Raw genomic sequence first — 6,872 nt, forward strand, 5'->3', positions numbered from 1 at the left:
CCCTTTGGCTACTAGACGTACTTTATATATGGCAACAGATCTGTCTAGGTTCCGCTTAATTCAAAAGACCAATTTACACCCCATGATATTTATATGTAATTAAAGGGTACTAGGGTCTACATAGTATTATAGAGGAGAGCATCATATTCTTCACACATGACTTTATGCTAGTGAAGAGAATTTTTAGCTTTAGTAATTGTAGTGGGTTCACTGGCCTCAAGGGAGAAGTTTGTTATAGTATGTAGGTCAAGGACTTGACGTGGTTTGAAAATACCACTTTTGGAGTGTATTGTCATTAGATATCTAGGGGCTATGGAAGTGGTAGGTTGGGTTATTGGTATAATTGATAGTCAGTCACTAACATAGGGCGGGCCAACCTATGGCTAAGAGAAGGTAAAGTTAGTAGCGATGTTACCGAGGGCATTGCTTCATCAATAGGGGAAACTTGTATAAAAGGGAGTGGAAAAATAATGAAGGGAGTGAGGATCTGTTGAACTTGAGTAACAGTAGTGTGTGGATCCTAAGGGTAAGGACTGGACCATGTCATGGGAGGTTTGTGCGATGGGATCAAAGACATACTCTAGTGATGTATGTTCGTAGGAGTAACTTGCACGATAGGATTCTCATGGTTTTAAAAAGGAAAAGTAGACTCCACAAAAATAACATGACATAATATAAAGACTTTTTTAGTTTGGGGTTCGTAGCATCGGAAAGCATTATGCTCAAGAAAATATCCTATAAAAATATAAGGTTTAGATTATGATGTTAGCTTATGTGAGGCATAAGGACGTAACCACGGATAATATAGATAGCCAAAAACTTTGAGTTTATGAAGATTTAGAAGCTTATGAAATAATTTTTCAAATGGTGACTTATATTGTAAAACTGGAGTGACCATATGATTAATGAGATAGACTGCAGTTTGAAAAATTACTGACCAAAAAGTTGGTGGTATAGAAGCTTGATGTAAAAGTGTGAGATCAGTTTCAACTATATGTCGATATTTACGTTCAGCAGAGCTAACTAATTAGGGAGTATATGGGGGCAACTTGAGGTGTTGCATACCACAAGTTGAGAGGTAGGATGTGAGGGCCTGATATTCACTTCTGCCATCAGAGTAAATTGTTCTAATTAAAAACTAAAAGAAATTCTCGACCAACTTTCTAAAGTTGGTAAAGATTATTGAAACTTCATATTATGGTGGAGAGGATATAACCATATATACTTAGTGAAATAATAATCTATAAAAATGATAAAATCTAAACTTATCAAAAAAAGGGGTTGGGGTAGGGTCTCAAATTATCACGGACTTTGTTGATTTTGTCTAAGTCGTGCGACACCCTTGCATGTTCATCTACAAAGATCAACCTCTCTGAAATCTCCTATGGTCCCTTAGGACATACAAAAGAGAAAACAAGTTAAACAAAGCGTCTCACTCGGGATCCACAAGCAATCATTTCAGTAAACATTTCATAGCTAATGCAAATTATAAACAAACTTTATAAGTTTTGAATGGTCGCACAACAAAGGATCCAAAATGATCTACTACAGACCGAATATCTCTCATAAATGTCCACATGACACAACATTTATTTACAAGCCTAAAATAGCCACCAAACTTAAGTAAAATGAGACTGTTATGTTTTCAACCATCCCTCTATATGTTGTGCAAAGCATGAACAAACTAAAAGATACGGATATACATGAGTATTACATTAAACACCTTATTTATAGTTTTGTCCGTGACATTCTCCCCTACTTATTCCTTTGACATCGTCGTCGTCGAAGCCTTTACCGACGCTACAACTCCTCACCTTTGCTGAGTCTTTGTTAGAGCTAGCCCCAGGAAATTTACCAAAAGATAATTTTGGCAACCCAACAAAGACAATAAAGTGGAAGAATAAAAGAAGCGATAAGAACACCAGATTTATGTGGTTCGGTCAATTGACTTTGACCTACATCCACGGACGAAAGAGGAGTAAATTACTACTATAAAAGAGACTATTACAAATGCCTTAGGAAGATGTTCCTAGGCCATAAGACACCCGAAAATATTAAACAAGAAAAACCTCAACTATAAGCCCAAACTATTTAACTGAGTATGGACTTAAACCCAAAGCAAACACTTAGGTTTTTCTTATGGTGCCACTTGTGGTGCATCTGACTTCAAAGCCCAGACCCTTATTTATAGTTCCAATATGAGACAACAAGTCTGATTTTTCCGATGTGGGACTATGGGACTTGTCAAACTAACAAATCTCCACCTTCTTCATAAAAGCCCCAATGGGCAATCACTAATAATAAACACCAACCAAGTCCAAGCACTGCTTAAACTTGTAAACTAGAATATGCTTCATAAGCATATCAGTTGGATTGTCCTTCGTATGAATTTTCTGAACAAGGACCTTTCTTTCATCAATGGTATCCCATTTGCATCCAACAATTTTCTTACCCGAAGGTGGCTTCACAAGATCCCAAGTTCTATTCCGATGGAGAGATTCAATTTCTTCATTCATCGCAATTAACCACTTAGCGGAATTATCACAAGAAACTGCATCTGCGTAGGAAGTAGGCTCACTAACTTCACTTGTTTATTCTACAACAGATAAAGCATATGCAACCAAATTTGCATATCTTTGTGGTGGTCGAATATCTCTCCATGGTCGATCCTTCGCTCTGGAATATTGCTCTTCCTCTGGATCAACTTCGTCAGTAGACTCAGGACCATCTATCGGTATTCTTTGAGTAGAAGAGTTCGATTGAAAAGAATTAGAACTACCAATCTCAAGCTCCACCTACTTCTTCTGCACACTATCATTTGTACAACTAGTAGAATCCTATTTGAAAGATAACATAAATAATTCATCAAAAGTAACATCTCTACTGATTATAAATTTTGGGGATTTAGGATCAGAACACCATAATCTGTATCCTTTCACCCTAGAAGCATACCCAAGGAAAATGCACTTTTTAGCTCGAGGCTCTAATTTTTCTTCATTTATATGCATGTATGCTGGACACCCAAAAAATTTTAAATCAGAATAATCAGCAGGAGTACCTGACCAAACTTCCTCCGGAGTTTTAAAGTTAAGTGCTGCAGAAGGAGCGCGGTTGACAACGTAACAGGCCATATTAATCGCTTCTGCCCAAAAGTTCTTTGTCAGCCCTGCATTTGAGATCATACACCTTGCTCTCTCCAAGAGTGTTCTGTTCATACATTCGGCCACACCATTTTGCTGAGGCATCATCCTAACAGTGCGATGTCGAATGATTCCTTAATTTTTGCAAAATTCATTAAAGTCACCTTCACAAAATTCCATGCCATTATCTGTTCAAAGCCGCTTAATCTGTTTACATGTTTGCTTCTCAATCAAAGCCTTCCATTATTTAAAGGTTAGAAAAACATCATTTTTATGCTTCAAAAAATAAACCCAAACTTTCTTGGAATAATCATAAATGAAAGTCAACATATACCTAGCACCACCCTTAGATTGAACATGAGCTGGACCCCAAAGGTCTGAATGAATGTAGTCAAGAGTACCTTTTGTTTTGTGAACTGCCGGAGAATTGAAGCTGACTCTTTTTTGCTTTCTAAAAATGCAGTGTTCACAAAAATCCAGTGGCCCAGTACTCTGTCCACAAAGTAGACCCCTTTTGCTCAATATGGTCAAATCTTTTTCGCTCATATGACCCAAACGCATATGCCATAATTTGGTGATGTCAGAATCAGACAATGATGATGACGACACTGCAACCAAGCCTGTGACAGTAGATCCCTGCAAAATATATAAGCTACCATACCTACAAGCTTTCATAACAACAAGGGCACTTCTAGAAGCTTTCATAACTCCACATTCAACTGTGTATTTACACCCAAGGGCCTCTAGGGTGCTTAAAGAGATGAGATTCTTTTTTAAATCAAGAACATGTCTAACATTAATGAGCGTCCTCACAATATCATCATGCATTTTAATTCGGATTGTGCCTCTACCAACAACATCACATGCGGCATTATTGCCCATCAAATCCCTATTGGGACACATGTGATAAGAACAACCCGAATCTAAAATCCATTCATTTTTAGACATCGTCCTGTCATCAGTAGTAAAGAAAATATTTTCAACATTCTCATCAGATGCTACACTAGCTTCAGCGGACTCAGTAGTTTTCTCAACAAGTTTTCCTTTTTGCTTTAATTTATTTTTTAATTTAAAACAATCGGTCTTAATGTGCACCATTTTATGACAATATCTACATTCCAAATTTCTATGTCTGGATTTAGATCTAGATTTATATCTACTACTATCAAATTCTCTTTTATCCATTCTCCCCCTAACAACCAGACCTTCAGCCTGATTCCCTCTACTTTTCCCAGTGATATTCCTGTCTATCTGCTCCTTAGATTTCAGTGCAGATTTAATTTCTTGATACAAAACTGTTTCTTTTCCATAAATCAAAGTATCACGGAAATGCTTAAAAGATTGGGGAAGAGAACACAAGAGTAACAAAGCCTTATCCTCATCATCAATTTTTGCATCTATATTCTCCAAATCCATAACCAAAGAATCAAACTTATCAAGATGTGAGAGTATAGATGTACATTCAGTCATCCGAAGCATATATAGACTCTGCTTCAAGTAGAGACGATTCTCCACTGTCCTCTTCATGTACAAGGCTTTAAGCTTGTCCCATATGCTCTTAGCCATAGTCTTCGTGGCTACCTCCCGTAAAACCTCGTCAGAGAGATTTAGAATGATGCTTGATCGGGCCTTCTTATCCATACTCGCAAGCTCTTCTTTTGACATATCATCTGGAATACTCTCGGCTCCCTGTAGTACCAAATCAACTCCTTCTTGAATTAGAATGGCTCCATCTTGAGTTGCCACAAGCCGAAGTTGACATTTCTATCGAATTTCTCGATAACAATCTTTGTTATTGTCATCGTTGCCAAAAGATCCCGAATCTAGGCTCTGATACCAGTTTGTTATAGCTAGCCCCAGGAAATTTACCAAAAGATAATTTTGGCAACCCAACAAAGACAATAAAGTAGAAGAATAAAAGAAGCAACAAGAACACCAGATTTACATAGTTCGGTCAATTGACTTTGACCTACATCCACGGATGAAAGAGGAGTAAATTACTGCTATAAAAGAGACTATTACAAATGCCTTAGGACGATGTTTCTAGGCCATAAGACACCCAAAAATATTAAACAAGAAAAACCTCAACTATAAGCCCAAACTATTTAACTGAGTGTGAACTTAAACCCAAAGCAAACACTTAGGTTTTTCTTGTGGTGCCACTTGTGGTGCATTTGACTTCAAAGCCCAGACCCTTATTTATAGTTCAAATACGAGACAACAAGTCTAATTTTCCCGATGTGGGACTATGGGACTTGCCAAACTAACAGTCTTCAATCTTTTGGTCTAGCTACAATGCGCCTCTTGGCTCTTAACTGCTCTCCGCTGCTATTATTAAGTAGTCAAACTTTTGATCCGCCATGCTGCTTCAACTCACCAATGACTCTGACTCTAGTGTGGGGTTGGCTGAGTTGTGTTTATCCTTGTTGGTTCATATGGATCCTTTAGATGAAGGAAAAGACTATCCTTATTATGCAACAGTCTCTTAAATGCCTTATGCTACTTGAATTGGGTGGATGCTTGTTGGAGCTTTAATTAGCATCGTCTCACAAACTTTTGACGTTTTTGGGTCCTTACTCCACAAAATTTGCCCATCGACTCTTTTTTCACTTATTTGTCACTTCTAAGTAGGTTCGCATTACTTTTGCTTTCGATTGATATTCTGTTAGGAAATGAAGCAGATAATATACTCTTAGTAGCACTGATCACCATTGGTGAGAATTTGATAACTATTGTCTTCTATTTTATTTTTTGAATAGTTTTTGAACATGTACAAAGCTCCTCTACTGGATAGCTAAGAGAATTAGGGTACTCGGTTTTACCCATTCTCTTAAGAGTTGAGAAGGCAAAGGTTACTTGACTTCGCCCGCCTCCTCGAGAGTTGTACTCCATGCATCGAGCTGGTTACTAGCCTTCGCATGCTCTTTGCTCATACTTCTGAAGTACTCGAAGTGTTTTTACTCCTTGCTTTGAGTTAGCTACTATGATTCACCTTCTTAATGCCATCAAACTTCTAGAATGCAGGAAGTTTTCACCCCAACTTGGAGTAAGTCTCTAATAGTTTTGGTCGCCTTTGGGATTGTACCATCTTCTCCATCAACGTAGCCGCCTACTCCACTGAGTAGCAAAGGTACAACATTGCATACTGCCTACTTCGTTCCTTGGTCATGCACTCTTGCATTAACCTGAAGTCCTCAACTTTCGACTATCTTGATAAGAAGCTCATTGACATTGGTCTTACGAAGTTCCTTAGCCTTTGACATTTAGCCTTGTCTCGATACTTGGAGTTTGCCTCTGTATTCTCCACCTCCTCGGCCCCTTTTACGACCAAGAACTCTCCCTCTATGAGAGCAAGAGATTGATTTCTTCATGGAAGTCCCACCTCTGTGGTACCATGGCGCTGTCATGCCTTTGACTCTACTATCCATCGCCTTACATCTACATCTCTTTCTTTATGATCGATAAATCTACCTCTGCGGCACTATGGCACTCCTCTGAGTCCAACTTCATTCTAACTGATGCTTGGTTTTGGGTAGCTAAGTCCCTTTAGACTCGTCATCGCTTCCTCACCCCTTTCGACCCCCTACTTCAACACCTTTGTGTTCTCCAAGCAGTTCCCCTTAGTCGATGGAAAGATAGACTACAACTCTCATTCATGGCCTTTGCCATCATATTGTAGGGTTTGCACCGATTCTGTTCTCCTTAGCTTCCTTGGTAGCAACGTTCACTTAC

Source organism: Musa acuminata, chromosome BXJ2-6 (assembly GCF_036884655.1).
Source record: "Musa acuminata AAA Group cultivar baxijiao chromosome BXJ2-6, Cavendish_Baxijiao_AAA, whole genome shotgun sequence".
NCBI lineage: Eukaryota > Viridiplantae > Streptophyta > Magnoliopsida > Zingiberales > Musaceae > Musa > Musa acuminata.